This window comes from Pinus tabuliformis, chromosome X (assembly GCF_031772625.1).
Source record: "Pinus tabuliformis cultivar Carrire ecotype Pingquan chromosome X, CPIR1, whole genome shotgun sequence".
Taxonomy (NCBI): domain Eukaryota; kingdom Viridiplantae; phylum Streptophyta; class Pinopsida; order Pinales; family Pinaceae; genus Pinus; species Pinus tabuliformis.
Window position 1 is genome coordinate 1,679,591,270 of NC_142308.1, and position 16,840 is coordinate 1,679,608,109.

Sequence of the window (16,840 nt, forward strand, 5' to 3'; positions counted from 1 at the left end):
GCGTGATTTGTGGTAGTCATTCGTTCAAAGAACAATTCACGAGCTTCTGCAGTCAAGTTTGCGAAAGAGGGTTTTGACAAGAGTTCTTCCTAGTCTTCACGATTCATAAACTTAAAAGGCTCACAGACAATTCTCAGAATGCAAAGTGTTCTTCGGTGGACCAACATGTCCAATTTATAAGAATTTTTGAATTCAAATCTAACCCTTCCCTCCAATTTCAAATCATAAATGCGTCTTTGTCGGCAAATCTACAAAGATTTTCACCATAAATGGCACCTACCCGCTCCTTTTAACGGAATTTTTGCCATCAAATCATGAATAGTGACTCCAATGACTACTTTTGGACCATTCTACGTGGCACCTTTCTCCATGGCGCAACTCATGCAGTGCATCTTCACCTATCGCACTCCTGTCTTCCATCGCGCAACATCCCTACTACATTTTTCTCCTCATCAGGCAGCGTAGTTTATAGTCTCGAAATCCCTTGCAGCGACCTGGATTACTAAGACTCTCATGCTACCATATAGTCATTGTGCAGGGGTAGGATCCCCTGTGTATAGCTTCAACCTACTTCCGTTCACTTTCCCAAGGAATGGTTCCCCATTCAGCTCCACAAGCTGAAGTGTGCCACTATTTGTGATCTCCTTAACAACATATGGCCCTAACCAGTGCATTTGAAATTTCCCTGGAAATTTGGTGAACTTGCTATCATATAGCAGCACTAAATCATCTATCTTAAAAGTGCACAACTTAATATGCCTATCATGCCATGCCTTCTCGCATTCCTTTTGTACTTGCTGGTGAAATCCTGCAAGAAAGTGGTCCTCTTCTAACTCCATCAGCTACGTGAGCCATTCCTCCAAGGTCTCGCAGTCCTCCAGCTCTGTCAAAGCTACAATACATAAACTTGGCACAATATATTCCATGGGAATCAATACTTCAATCCCGTAGACCAATATAAACACTACTTGGCCTGTCAACTTCTTGCAGGTCATCCTATATGCCTATAGAACTACTAGAACGTGCATATCCCAGTCATTCTGCTATGCATTGCAGACCTTTGTTAATGCATTCTCCAAAATTTTGTTAAATTCTTCCACTGTTCCATTCGCCTGTGGGTGATAGGGCATGCTCTTTTGATGATACACCTGGAATTCCTCAAGGATCACACTGATCGTTTCATTTAAGAAATGTGTACCCCCATCACTAATCAATATCTTAGGGCATCCAAACTACGTCAAGACATATTCGAACAAAAAATTTGTAGTGGTGGAATCTGTACAATGCTTCACTGCCTTCGCTTCCACCCATATGGTTAAATACTCTGTTTTAGTAATCATATACCATGTACCTGTCTTCTTACTTGGTTGTTGTATTGGACCTATGAAATCAATGACCCACTTATCAAAAACCTGCAATGAAACCTGAGGATTTAAAGGCAACTCATCCCTTCGCGAAGGCTTCCACATCCTTTGGCAAGCATCACATGCCTTATAGTATGCCTTAGAATCCTTGTGTAATGTCAGCCACCATAACCCAACGTGCAAAATATTCTGCATGGTTGCTTTTCCTACGTAGTGACCTCCTACCACTCCTCCATGTGCTTCAGCAAGGATACTAGTGCGTTCAAACTCTGGAACATACCTTCACAATATCTCATCCATTCCCATCTTATACAAGTGACCCGCAATCACTGAAAAATCTGTAGTGCGGACTACTAACTCCTTCTTTTGCTGAGTAGAATAGCCTTCTGGAGCTGTTACCATTGTTAAAAACTAAATGATATCCACAAAATGGTCATTCACGATGCACACCTCAAAGAGTTGTGCATCCGACAGTCCTCCTTCCAAATTATTTGGTTCTTTCCCTGTTTCAATCCTTGAAAAATGGTCAAGTCCTACATTCAGGCTTCTAGGCTTCACAATCACTTCAAAGTCATATTCTTGAAACAACAGTAACCATTGGAAAATCTTCCCCCCCCCCCCCAACACAAGCTTATTGACTAGGTACTTTAGCACGAAGTGATCTATATAAATTTTAAAGTGCCACCCAACAAATAATGTCTAAACATTTGTAGAGTGTAGACCATGGCCAACCCTTCACGCTTTGTAGTGGAGTAATTCCTCTCAACTTTTGATAATTTTCTTCTCAAGAAGGCTATCAGATAATCATTAATTTCTCCTTCACCTGCTTGTGTCAATACCACACCTAGTGCAATACAAGAGGCATCTACATGCACGTGGAACTCTTTCTTCCAGTCTAGAAACACCAAAATAGGCACAGTCGCCATCTTTTCCTTCAAGGCATCCAAACTGTGCTGACAGTCTTCATCCCAACAAAACATCGCATCTTTCTTTAATAATTTCTTCATTGGTGTGGTTATCTGAGCATATGCCTTGACAAACTTCCTGTAATACCCAGTGTACCCCAATGTCACGCGTAGTTGTTTCACATTCCAAAGAGCTTCCAAATTGATAGTTACAGTGACCTTCGTAGGGTCCACTTGCTATAGGGATTAATGCACGGGTGTTTGGTGATGTAGAAACCCTCAAGGATCTTCCCGAGATTCTTGGCGGATAGTCATATTAGCTGCAGCTGTCACAAAGATGCATGTATATCTATGCTTAACAAATGAATATCAAAGTGAGAAGGAATTATTACCTTGAGTCTTAGTGTGGTGTTGCTGGAGAGCGCAATGTAGCTAGGCGGAAGAGCCTTGAGCCAACTCCAGATGAAAACCTGCACATAGAAGATACAAGCGTAATATCACAACATAAAACCTTGATAAACGATGCATTAACATATAAAGATATATAGTTGCATATATCTAAGCCACTTATGCTAATGAAATTGAATAAACATACAAACAAGTCATACTATAAACATCTCGGAGTGGACAACAGAATTGCAGTTCTATATTGATGTAGAAAGAGTGATTACAACCATCAGTTGCATCAGCTTTCCCTTACCCCTCTAGCTCCTCTCTCTCTCTCTTCCTTCTTAACCTCTTCTGATGCCTTAGTCTGAGACTCTGCTCGACAGTCAAATAGGAAATCCTTTCAAATGGTTCAACCCCTTTCACAATGGACCTAGCCTTGCATATATAGCATGTGAGGATAGGGTTTCCAAGTCCTTCATGAGTTCCATTAGGAAAAAGCAGTGATGTTTCCATGCCTTTATGCTATTTCCTGTTTGCATACTCCATTAGGAATTAGTAATTCCCCCAAACAGGTCAAGTTCTAATGTTTCCCTGCTTTTATGAGTTGACATAAGAGAGAATCTTGGGATATTTCTCAGTCAACTCGTTCCTTTGACCCATAGAAACTCATTAGGGTTCACTAACGCTCTTCCTGAGGTAATAGACAAAATTACTTTGGGCACTAACGCACCCTTAGCCTTGCTAGGAATCTTTATAAAGCAGGTTGCTAGTGTTTAGACAACATTAGCTTGACAACTGGACCTGTGAACTTGGTCAATCCTTTAGTCATCATGTCTTTCTCCTCTGGGCTAATGAGGAGGTCATTTTCCTATATAATAGATGCCCCCTAAAGTGTGAGATCATAGGCTATGACGATGGCCGAAATACTTTATATTTAACTGTCCTTTTCTTTGGAAAAAGGAGAGAGAGGATCAGAGCTTCGGGTGGTTCGAGAAACTTGATACAACACACATATATAAAACAACTAAAATTATGTCCTGAGTCAGGCATTCCCATGCTCAATAGCTATGTCAAAGTGATTTTCTCACATAAGAGATATGGCGATGTTGGCCGCCGATAAGCACAATGCAGAACCTGTGTCATAATAGGATCATTCTGATGAGTTGTCTCCAAAAAACAATAAACGTAACTTGGGAGAGGAAACAAGATTGAGTGATGCAAGCCTCTACCCATGGTCTTGATTTCCACTTCATTGCAACAACATAGATTGATACATGTGAATATATGTGTTGATGTTGAACATGCATGAAATCATCTGATTACCAGTCAATAATGGAGACTATTAACAGACGTGAGGATGGCCATCGATAATGGTGATTGTCTCCAAGATGCACACTACAATCTAGCGAGTGGGAATAATGTTTTTGTCATCGAACAATCACAAAATCATTTAACCAGGAGCCAATAATGAAAAATCCCTGACCAAAAACAAGGTGACCTGGCACTGATGTCTGTAAGTACCAAGGCATTGAAGTGATTTTGGGTCTTCTTCCTAGATAGAGTGTTGAAGTTGATAGGAAGAGACCTGTCGAAAGGTAGGCAATAAGGTGTCCTACATCAGTCGACACGAAACGGGACAAGAATGATTGTTTTTTGAGGAATCTTTTGAGCATTGGGTCAAAGCGATAGAGGGAATGATGGTAGGATATACTTGATGGTTTGATGGAGGAAACAGAAGATAAAGGTTTTCCCTCGAAAAATAGAAGGCACGACAACGGTTTTAACCATATAGCACTAGAATCATGAATACCAAAGAGTTTTAGGATACAGAGATGCAAGAACATCAGGGTATATAGGCTAAACTCATAGGATGGTAAGATTCATATTGAGAGGCCGTCACAAGGAAGGTTTATCTGAGGGAGTGTCATGTTCAAGGGAGCGACTGCTGCCAAAAAACTCTCTCATAGTACGGAACATAACACAATTGTATTGTCCACTTTCCCCATCTGATTAGTTTGTGAGTCTAGACGGATCAACTCATCGATCTTTTCATGTTTTAAGAGTATGAAAAGGACCGTAAAAAGAGGCCACCGATAATGGTGATGGTCTCCAAGATGCACAGTACAATATAGCGAGTGTGAATAATGTTTTTGTTGTTGAACACTCGTAGAATCATTTAACCAGGAGCCAATAATGAAAAATCCCTGACCAAACACAAGGTGACTTGCCACTGATGTCTGCAAGTACCAAGGCATTGAAGTGTTTCTGGGTCTTCTTCCTAGATAGAGTGTTGAATTCGATAGGAAGAGACCTATCGAAAGGTAGGCAATAAGGTGTCCTACATCAGTCGACATGAAATGGGACAAGAATGATTGTTTTTTGAGGAATATTTTGAGCATTCGGTCAAAGCGATAGAGGGCATGATGGTAGGATATGCTTGATGGTTTGATGGAGGAAATAGAAGATAAAGGATTTCCCTTGAACAATAGAAGGCATGACAATGGTTTTAACCATACAACACTAGACTCATGAATACCAAAGAGTTTTAGGACACAGAGATGCAAGAACATCAGGGTATATAGGCTAAACTCATAGGATGGTAAGATTCATATTGAGAGGCCGTCACAAGGAAGGTTTATCTGAGGGAGTGTCATGTTCAAGGGAGTGACTACTACCAAAAAACTCTTTCATAGTATGGAACATAACACAATTGTATTGTCGACTTTCCCCATCTGATTAGTTTAGTGAGTCTAAACGGGTAAACTCATCGATCTTTTCATGTTTTAAGAGTATGAAAAGGACCGTAAAAAAAGCGACTCTATGCCCTATCTAATTAGTTTAATGAGTCCAGACATACAAACTCATCGATATTTTCATGTTTTAAGGGTCTGAAAAGGATCATGAAAAGAGAAATCTATTCTTCTGTGTAATTTAATGAGTCTAGATGAGACAACTTGGTGGTCTTTCCATATTTCGAGAGTCTGAAAAGATCATAAAGAATGACTCCAAGGTGGTCCCTTTGTCATAGTTTTTAACCGGGTGCGACAAAGGTTTAATAGTATACCCGAAACGGTTCCTTTTCTGTAAGTTAATCTACTGAGTCTGGATAAAGAGAAACCTATGCTCAATGTATGTTTTCCTCATTTTGTTACAAGTACGAGGAGATGAAGTAAACTCAATATTAGTCGTGAAATTTTAATGAGTCACGCGACGACAAACTCAATAGACCTTCATCGAATTTTAACGAGTCAAATGAAGAAAACTCGAGGTATATTTTTTAGTGTAGTGAGCGGGGAAAGACAGGTAAAATAAATGATCATTCCTTCTTCGTATATTTAACGAGCCCAACGAAGGGAAAAACTCGGGGATTTTTTGATTTAAGAGCAAGAAATAGTCTCAAAAAAGAAAGTGCTCATATCGTTGTCGTAGATGTTTAATGAGCCCAATGACAAAAACTCTGGGTTTTTTCGATTTAAAGAGCGAGGAAAGTCCCTAAAAATAATTCTCGGGGCTTCTTCATAAGTTTTTAATGAGCTTGAAGAAGGAACTCGAGGTTTTTTGATTTTATGAGCGAGGAAAAAGTCCCCAAAAGGAATGCTCAACTGATCTTTTTCAGTTTAGTGAGCTAGAAAAAGAGGGAAAAAGAGTTGCTCAGACCATTGTCATAAGTGTTTAACGAGCCCGAATATGAAAAACTCAGGTAATTTTTGGTTTTAGAGTGAGAAAAAATACCATAAAAGAAAGCACTCATTGAGAATTGAACATGGTCATTTCTGTCGTTCAATCCTGAAAATTCTTTCATCAAAACATGAGAAATTTCTGTCAATATGGGGTCATGGCACATTATAAATATCACTAGAAATGGTCTAATTCTAATTTAATGACTTCAATTAAGATAATTCATGTCACCAAAGTGACTATAAGGGAGTTCTTGAGTCTCTACTTTCACCATTTGCGTCATTTGAGAGTTGTGAGAGTGTTTTGGAGCTAAAGAGGAGTAGATTTTCCATGAATGATTGCGAGAGATCCAAGCGACCATTCGACGTGCCGTCAGTCCCAAGTAGATGCAAAAACCATGATATTGCATTATTCAACCTTTTTTAGCTGATTTTGGGGTGATATTTTGGAGATCTGGGGACTAGTTCAATAATTGTGCCTAATGCCCCCTTCCAAGCTTGTAGGGAGCGTTAAACGCCCTTTACGATCTGGGGGAGGGCATTAATCCTCCCTGTTTTTCACTAGGGGGAGTTAGTGCATGAGGGCGCACCCCAAAACCCCAAGCAATGATTTAATGAGATTTTTTGCCCCATTTGCACTGATTTTTGGGCTGATTTGTGCAGATTTCGAGCCATTATGACTAGTTTATGGAGAGAACGGGCCCATGACCGACAATAATTGCTGATGCGAAAGGATCCTACTTGCATACTTGCATTGTGCTGTTGTGGGTTGATGAAGTATGCTCAGTTGGACTTGATGAAAGGTCAGGTGGATGTTTTGAGCTGGATTATTCAACGCTGGGATGAACACGAACAGGTGTTCAAGATTGGGGATCATGAGGTGGCCATTGATCGAGATGATATATATTTCTTGAGAGGTTTGTTGTGCAGAGGAGCACGGGAAAACCTAACCGGGGGTAGGCCTGATCCTTGATCCACCCTAGATCTGGTTCGAGCTTACTGCATCCTTGAGAGCAGACTCATCAGTAACAGAGTCCTTATAGAGAGGATTAGATCTAGATCTATGAGGGCTATGGATGATTGTGCGCTTGGCGGGGTCGAAAAGTCCCCATGTGGAAAAAAAGACCCAATTATTGCTTGCAATTGACTATGTCCAACCACAGATATTCAACTGGTGCGAAGCAGTGCTTCGTCAATTGAACGTAGAGTTGACCTCATGCAAGACTCAGACCCAATAGAGTTTTGGGTATGGCACTCTCATTGTCTCCTTCATACTTGAGAGGGTTCCAGTTATGTGCCCGTGGATGAGCTTAGGTCCCCTCGATCTGAGGGAGCCTAGACAGAGGCGATGGGCATCACTTGATCCTCACACAGGAGGAGGACCTATCCGACATTTTTTCAAAGAAGATTTCTTCGAATGACTTAGTTTCCAGATTGTGATGATTGACAACTATGCCTACGAGGGCATGGATTTCACCGACGACCCTCACTTGATTTTGCCGCTTGGTACAAACTAGGGGCCTCAAGGTAAGAATTATTTTTGAGAGTACTTCAAGTATTTTTAAGCTTTTGAATGTTTATGTTATGTTTTTGTTGATTTTATCGGTGAACAAGTGTTTACGGGAAAACTAGTGTCCATTCAGAGCTGCTAGTCCCACTAAGACTGGTAGTTATCTTAGAAACAAACAATTCAAAGTTACTTGTGTTTTCCTTTATGAGAGATAGATGAGAGAGAAGTAGAGAGTACCAACCTCAGTCTTTTGCTTGTCTCCTTGCTTGTTTCCTCCCTCCCTTGATAGAGCTTTCACCACTCCTTTATCACTTGTCTCGCTTCAAAGAACACCTGTAGAGTCAAAGCAGCAAAATACCATCAAATGGTAGAGATCTATAACCATAAACAATGTAGAATCAGATGTACATTGACCATACAAATGCATACACAAATATAAGGTTCAGAAATATACAAGCATATGGAGGAAAACTCAAATAGCTTTATTGATAGAAGTAGTAGAAGAGAGGATTACAACCCAGCTATCTAATCCAACGACATCCTCCCAGCATGAAAGCCCTCTTCACCTCATGAAAAGCTAGATCACCCAACAATAAAATGTTTCACAGAGAAACCAACAACACTTCCTTACAAAATACAAAATTCCAGCCTCTAGATCTTTGTGATGAGGAATCCATATATAGATATTTGCAGGGGGTGAGTCAGCTTCTGGGTTTTTGATTAGTGTCATTTCACTGATAGTTCTTGGTTCCACTTGGAGATTTCATTGATCTCTTACTCATCCCTGGGCGAATTCTGAGAGGCAAGTGTCATATGAGAAGTTTCTAGAAGATTCCTTGATCATCCACTTAGCAAACTGTCTCTGCCATTTGTCTATTCTCACTCATCGCACCCTATAGAAGGCATTTTCAGTATGCATCGCACCTCCCGTGTGTAGCAGGTGAGATGCATCGCACCCTGACCATGGAGCAGGTGAGATGGTCCAGTTTTGACCAGTTCTGAGTAGTTTTTCAGGGAGAACTTTTGGAAAACGATGTAATCAGTAGACCTTGATCCTTTAGGGTTTGAAGCAACACTTTTAGGGGTTTAAGAGCCCTTGGTTTATCTACATATGTGATTGGGGTTGCAGTGTCCAAATATGTCTATAACAACAAGTACTGACATGAAGCTTTTTGCTTGACACAGATGTGGCACCAGTACAACCTGTAGGTGAGCCTCGCCAAGTGAGGCAGGGAAGCCAACTACTCGAAGGGGGGGGGGTGATGCTGAGAGTCTTTGCAAGGTTCTGAGAAACCTGGAGGGCTTGACCATGGGTGTGCCCCCCTTCCTATGAGGGAGATCCCCGCTCATATGCAACGACACATAGTCAGTGTGCCTGAGCGGTTTCTGGTTCCTTTTCCGAGGATAACTAGAGCAGTGTTATATTTTCATGAGTAGTAGGCTCTATTAGTAGACACATGGTATAGACAATGTGTGTTTATAGCCATTTTGTACTTAAAACACCCAAATTTTGGAAATTTTCTGATGTAAAAGACTGGATTTGATATCTATATATATCTACAGATATTTTGGTATTTTATGATGTACATTTTTTTTTTTAAGTGTTTTTGTAAATTTTTAATTGTGTAAATATTTACTTTCATGCATGTATCTATAGTGAATGAGATAGATACCAATCTAACACATAGTTTCCCAATGAATCAACAACTGTATTAAATTCTATAGGAACGTGTTCATATGTGATAACCTCAAATTGACGTTCCAGGAGTCGTACCCTTAAATAATTATGTAACAATATTGGGTTATGAACGTGATAATGATTTGTCAATTGCATGATAACAAGCTGAGAGTTTAACCTGACCACCAGATTGGAGATGTACCTTGATGACACTTCAGTGAGAAGTGAAATTACGGACATGTACTTAATAATATTGTTGGTGGCAGTACCAAGAAAGACTCCCCTGGAACAAAACAATTCCGACTCAGGTGTGTAAACGACCCAAGCAGTGGACGCAATGTGCCGTGTGTGACGAATGGAACCATTCGCATATCCTACGTATGCTAAGGGTAATGAAGACATCTGCATATCGAGAAATATCTATGAGACAAATACTTCAAGAAATACTAAAAAATCGAGTCACATCAAAATGAAGCAAAACTTATAAGTACATAAAATTACAAAGCACATGCCTAGTGTAGTACTAGGCATAATACTTTTTTAGATAGAGCCCATTCTGGGGCTCAGCGAGTGAGACTCCTTCCCAGTCCTGAAGTTCATATGCCCCTTTTGAGAGGGCTTTCTTGACGACATATGGACTGCGCCATAAGGGTTGAAGTGTTCCGGCCCCTAAGAGGTCATGTTTTTTATTGTAGAGTAAAACAAGATCTCCCTCTTGGTAAGAATGAGGCTTGACCTTTTTGTCATATTGGGCTTTGATCTGCTGTTTGTGGGCTTCGAGTGCCAATTCGGCATCTCAACGGGTTTCATCCAGTTGATTTAGGTATAGTAGGTGCTCTTCTTCGGCACTGGTGCATGAAAGAGTTCAATGATGATTTGTAAGGAAGGAATCTGACACTCGATTGGTAAAACTGCTTTTAGGCCATAAGCTAGTTGAAAAGGTGTGAAGCCTGTAGCAGTTTTAAATGAAGTTTGGTATGCCCACAACACATGATATAAAATTCAATACCAATGGGTTTTATGGTTCCCTAATAACCTACGGATCATGGTTTTTAAGACGCCATTGACAGCCTCTACTTGAACATGAGCTTGGGGGTAGTAGGAGGATGATTGATCCTGGTGAAAACTAAGCAACGATGTTAAGTCAGACATCATGTGATTCTGAAAATGAGACCCATGGTTTGTAACGATTGTGCGGGGCACACCGAAGTGATAGATGACCTGATTAAACAGGAATAGCATCGCGGTTTCTCCATCGGCCCAGAAGGTGGGAAGGGCTTCGGCCCATTTCGTGAAATAGTCCACAACTATGATAATATAGTTGTGTCCAACAGAGGAAGTGGGGTTGCAAGTTATGAAGTCTATCCCCCATTTGGAAAAGGGGCCGACGAAGATAATCAGGTGTAGTAGGGCTAAAGGAGTGCACATTTTCTTTGTAAACACTTGACAAGGGTGGCACTGCCGGATAGCCTTGATACAATATTTGAACAAGGTTGGCCAGTAGTAGCCTACGCGCAAAATTTTTTGAGTAGTGGATATGCCAGAAAGATGACCACCACATGCACTAGCATGGTAGTGATTTAAAACATGTTCTACCTCCTCATGAGTGAGGCAACGTTGGAGAACTGTATCAGCACCACAGCAATATAACGTATTGTTAAGCACTAAATAGTGTCGCGCTTGGTGGCGGATGCGACAACGATCACCTGACGATAGTTCAAGGTGGAAATGTTGTGCTTGGAGGTAGACAAGAATGTCACCATACCAAGGGTCAGTAGTGTCGATAAGATAGACAACTTCATTCGGAAGAGGATCGTGGGCTATCTCGTTAGGATCGATAATGGGAAGATCTGACAAAAGTTCAGTGAAGACTAAGGAATTTTTTTCCTTGGCAGCAGTGAAAACCAAATCAAATTGTTGGAGGATCACTATCCATTTGGAATATTTCCCTCCAATGACTTGACGAGACAAAATGTGTCTCATGGGATTCTCCAAGGCAATGACAGTAGTCTGTCGCAGTAGTATGTAATGTTGGAAGTAGTTGACAGCAAAGACAACTGCCAAGGACAGCTTTTCCACATGTGAATATCTGAGTTCGGGCCCAGCCAGGCCTTTCGACAGATAATATATCACATGCTCACTCTGGTCATCATGAGTTTGAACCAAGACCATTCCTAGAGAGGATGGCAAGGCTGCCAGGTATAGAAGAAAGTTGCGCCCATAGTTTGGAGCGCTAAGGAGTGGGGTTGATACAAGCACCTTTTTCAAGGCATCAAATGATTGTTGAGCTTGATCATCACACAGATACAACGCTCTCTTCTTAAGTAGGCACATACAACCTTTCAACAACTCAGCATAGTTTATGATGAACCGTCGTAAGAAGTTTGCTTTCCCCTCTAAACGTTGAAGCTGTAGAATGGATTGTGGTTTGGGCAATTAAGTAATTTCCTTTACCTTATTGGGATCAACCCTAATCTCGTACTTGGAGAAAATGAATCCATGTAAGCATCCAAACTCGACAAAGAAAACACATTTATGCAGATTCAGACGTATGTTATAAAATCGTCACCTGAGAAAGATAGCTCTTAAATCATCTAGGTGTTGCGCTCACTTCTTAGAATGGGCTAGAAGGTCATCCAAGTAAGCTTGAATGATATGTATGATATTGTGAAATGCGTAGTCCATGGCCCTTCGAAATGTTGCTCCAACATTCTTTAAAATAAATGGGATTTTTCGATAGGAAAAGATTCCCCATTGGAAAACGAAGGTGGTTTTGTGTTGGTATTTTGGTTTTATGGTAATCTGGTTGTAACCTGAGGAAACATCTATGGATGAGAATGATTCACAATCGGCGCAGTCATCGATGATTTGTTCAATGAACGATGTCGGATAATTATCCTTCAGATAAGCAGCGTTCAAATCCCGATAGTCGACACATACGTGGATGGTTCCTTGTTTCTTATCGACATGAACCAGATTGGAAAACCATTCTATTAAGGGAACGGGGTAGATGAAACTAGCACGTAACAATGTTTCCACCTCTGTTCTGATGGCTACCATTTTGCAGGGTTGGACTGGTGGAAGTCTTTGGCGGACAGGTTTAGCATTGTTGTATATCTTGATCTCATGCTCGACAATAGACAGATCTATGCCAGGAATTTCCTCGTAAGACCAAGCGAATACATCACGAAATTCCTTAAAAAGGAAGGTGAAGCTTGTAATTTCCTCAGGAGTACAATTTGCCCCAACCTGGATGTTTTCTACGATGCTTGGCATGACATAAATATCAATGAGAAATGTCTTTGAAATATTGCCCATATTTCCCTCTGAGTCCAAAGTTTGGATAGTCGTATAAGGTGAGGAAAAAATTTCAGGTGCGTCAAATGACAGGATTTGAAGAGGCATCGTGTTTGAATCAGATATCGAAACACGATGGTGAGAGTCCTCCCAAGGTCGCTCTTTTAAACACATGATCTCTCTAATAGCTTTTTTTGAAGGTAGGACTTGATTGAGGAGATCGAAAGAAGGAGTAGTGATGGGAGGGAGCTGGTACCATTGGCCATGACCAAAGTGACCAGAGATTTAGATGCAGATTGAATGGCCTGGTAGGCTGATTCAGCTGGTGACAACAAAATTTGTTCTCTGTAATTGTCAATGTTTGAAAGGGCCAGTAGGATCCAAGGATTGGTCAGTTCGTGAGGAATGGATGAGACCATATTGACCTTCTATGGAATCGTGAGTGGTGGAAGAGGGAAACAACCCATCAAGGAAGAGCCCTTCAATAGACCGGTACCGATACTGACGTAAGAGTTAGGTACACCACCCACTAAGGGTACAGAGCCGCTGGGTAATGGGGAATAATCAGGGGTGAAAAAGGACAGTTGGTCCACTGTGACTATCTTTCCATCCAATGGAAATAGGATGATGCGAAAGATAGTAGACATAATGGTAGTCATGGCATAATTCCAACTATGACCCAACAATAGATTATAGTTGAGCTTTCTATCTACGACTTCGATGTCCACCGTTATCATTTTCCCATTCAAGGTGAAGGGGTAGCTAGCTATGTAAACTTTTAGGATGAGAGTGTGGCCATTGAAAGATTTAAGGGAATTCAATGGTAGGGATAGGGTTGGAGAAACCAAAGTGAGCCAACATGAAGCCGACATGACGCAAGTTGAAGCACCTTCGTCAATGACAATTATGTGTATTACTTACCCTTTCGAAAGTATTTTCATCTGAAATGCAAGCTGGTGTGAAAGGGGAGGTTTACATTTGTCCATGTTGAAAATTGCAAGCATGGAATCCTGAGGGTCAATACCACCAATTACCGAAAGCAGAGCTTTTCTTTATGATGGACAAGTTTGTAATACTTTGAGTGCCGACATAACAGACGACTCTTGCACAAAATCTTATATAATACTATAGTTTTGGGTAGCACATGCAGATGTATTATGCATTGTGCGACGAAGTGCCGCTTTTGGGGAGTGAATCACAAGATCAACAACCAGCCTTTCGATATGAAGATCGTTAGGCAACGGTGGGTTTTGACTCAAGGAGGCTTCCTCAGCACTAGAGACTGGAGCTCCATAAGATTTGAGTCTAGTTTGTAGATCTACCATTTCAGAGGTGTAAACGGTAAATGGTCCTTCACCAGCCGAAGGATGATGCAAACCGTCATTGCCCCCTTGCGAGGTTTGGGGTTGGTTTACATTAAGGTGTTGCTTCTGCTGAGTAGGGAAAGGATTATTTAGGACCGTAGGGGTCCTATTGGCATCCTTTTTAGTGATGAAATCCATGCATTCTTGAAGACACAGACAACGATATGTCATGTGGTTTTTCACACAGATTTTGTAAGGGAACCGGGTTAGTTTGTCCTTTCCATCGTTAGAAGGTGCAATAGCCTTCTGCTTTGGGTTGTACTGCTTTGTTGACTGATCTTCAGAAGGAGCAGTATTTTTCTTATTCTTCTTTTTCTTACCACCCGGTTTTTGTGTAGACTACACAGAGTTTATCGCGGTGGTAGGAAGAGCAATCGATTTGGTAGAGGGGTTAACTGAAAACTGGGCAATGTGACCGCTGAGTTGTTTTATAGTAGCCCCGTAGGTTGCGCCGATAATCCCATCGTCGTGCGCTCCGGGTGGCTGAGTAGCGGGAGCATTGGAGTTGCGAGGGGCATTGGGAATAATGTCGTATAAAATGCCAGACTACGAATATATCAAATCGAAGTGGAGGGCACGATGAATGGATTGGTCTTCTGTGACCATACCACCTAAGGTGACATCTTTAGCGATTTGGTGGAGTAGAGACTTGCGGAACCAATCCGCTAATAGATAGTCTAGGAGGGGAGTTTTGACTAACCTCTGCCTACATCTTCATTCATGTATATGATCAGAGATGTGGGTGGCGGTGTCCTAACGTAATGAAGTGAGGAGTTTTATCCCAGTTTCATAGCAGATGGGTAGCTGGAAGTGCTTTAAGAATTCCATCACTAAAGTGCCAAAGGTATTGACTGACACACGTGGTAACTTGATGTACCACTTGGCTGCATTTCCAATAAGGGTGCAGGGAAAGAGTCGTAGCCAGATACTATCATCCACCATGGAGTTAGAAACACACCATAGATGATAGGTGGTGATGTGTGTACCCGGATCCTCCCCTTGTTTCCCTTTGAACTTCAGGATGTCTGTCAAGATTTTATGCGGGATTGGCAGTCAAAGTAAGTTGTGATAGATGGGGTCATTTGTGATTTTGTACAAGTTAGGGATATCAAGCATTTCTAAGAAAGGCAAGGTGTTTGATGCCCCCGAATCGGACCAAGGTGATGACATATGACTTGAGGATCCTTGCGGTCCTCCCATCGTGTTGTTTCCAATATTATACACAGGTTGCATGGTATAGTAAGTGCCTTGGGGTATAGTATTATACTGTGGGTTTCCATAGGGGTTGTTAGGTTGGGGGTTGGAAGTGCCCCCAGGATAAGGAGTTCCCCCTTGACTCATTTGAGATTGTGAGTAGGGTGCCCATATGGATTGATTGGGACCTTGTTGAGGGTTCCCACTCACCACATAACTAACTATAGGTCCTTTAATGACATAAGGAGGGTTCATGTCAATCAATGACTGACCTTGCAGACCTGAAAACAGAGGGGGAACTGTTACATTCCTGGCCAATTTATGCATATTGGGAACTATGCCCCTAGGTATTTGAACCTGGGGGTTAGAACTATACAATGGATGCCAACCATAGGGTTGGTTGAGGGGACCTGTGCTAACTGTGCTATATTGAGCATTATAAGGAGCGCTATATGTAGCACTTGTTGAAGGTCCAGGGGCTAACACAAAAGGGGCAGAACCCGAAATGTACTGAGTTCCACTCGTGGTGGGTGTCATGATAAGGTTTGAACCTGGGACAGATGGGATAATGGGGTTCGCCATCTGAGGCGTGGTATTGAATATTGACTAGGGAGGTGGTGGTGGACCAAAAGTGTCCACAAAAGCCCATGACCCATTAGTCGTCGATGGGATGGGTGGAAATGTTCCAATGGAAGACAAAGGAGGTACAAATGCAATGGGAATCAAGAGTGGTCCCAACGGATTCGTGATTAGAGGATTGTATGGAGGAAGGAATCCTTCAGTAAAGAAATCTTCCGGTAAGCTTGAATCGTGGGATGTCCAAACTGATTTTGTGTTAGATCTCGAAGACTGATTGCCCAAAGATGGGGAATCTGGTACACTGGGGCTTGATGGATCCTCCACAGTGAGTGGGGGAAGACCTAACAACTGTCTAGATTGACGATGAGGGCTGGATGTAGCCACAGTGACCGATAAATTTTATCAGTAAATTTTACAGTGATGTTTATTAAAGTCTCGGTGATAACACTCTGGCACTTAAAAAATAAAAAATACACTAAGGAAATCAATCAACAAGCATAGGGAAATGAACCTATCTGATAAGCACTGATCACTGGAGATGAAAACCAATGTCACAATGAATAATAGAGAGATTTGGCCAAATGTACAGTTACGATTACTCTTGAGCTTTGCCTGAACCTCAGATTAAGGGGCCAAGTACTCTTGTGAAGATGAGCACCCTCCCAAAAACCAAAGACAGAGTAGGTTCATCTATGTTAGGTACCAAGGCAGCCCGCCCCAGTCACCTTGTGTTCGTCCCTAAAAGTATGGCCATGAAGAATACCTCAAATCAAAGACACTACCGGGGGGGGATATAGTCGCAGATGGTACATTGTGTGGGAAGGATACCTGAGTCCGCGACTCAGCTCCGATATCCTCGAAGAGATCCTCGATACACAGAAT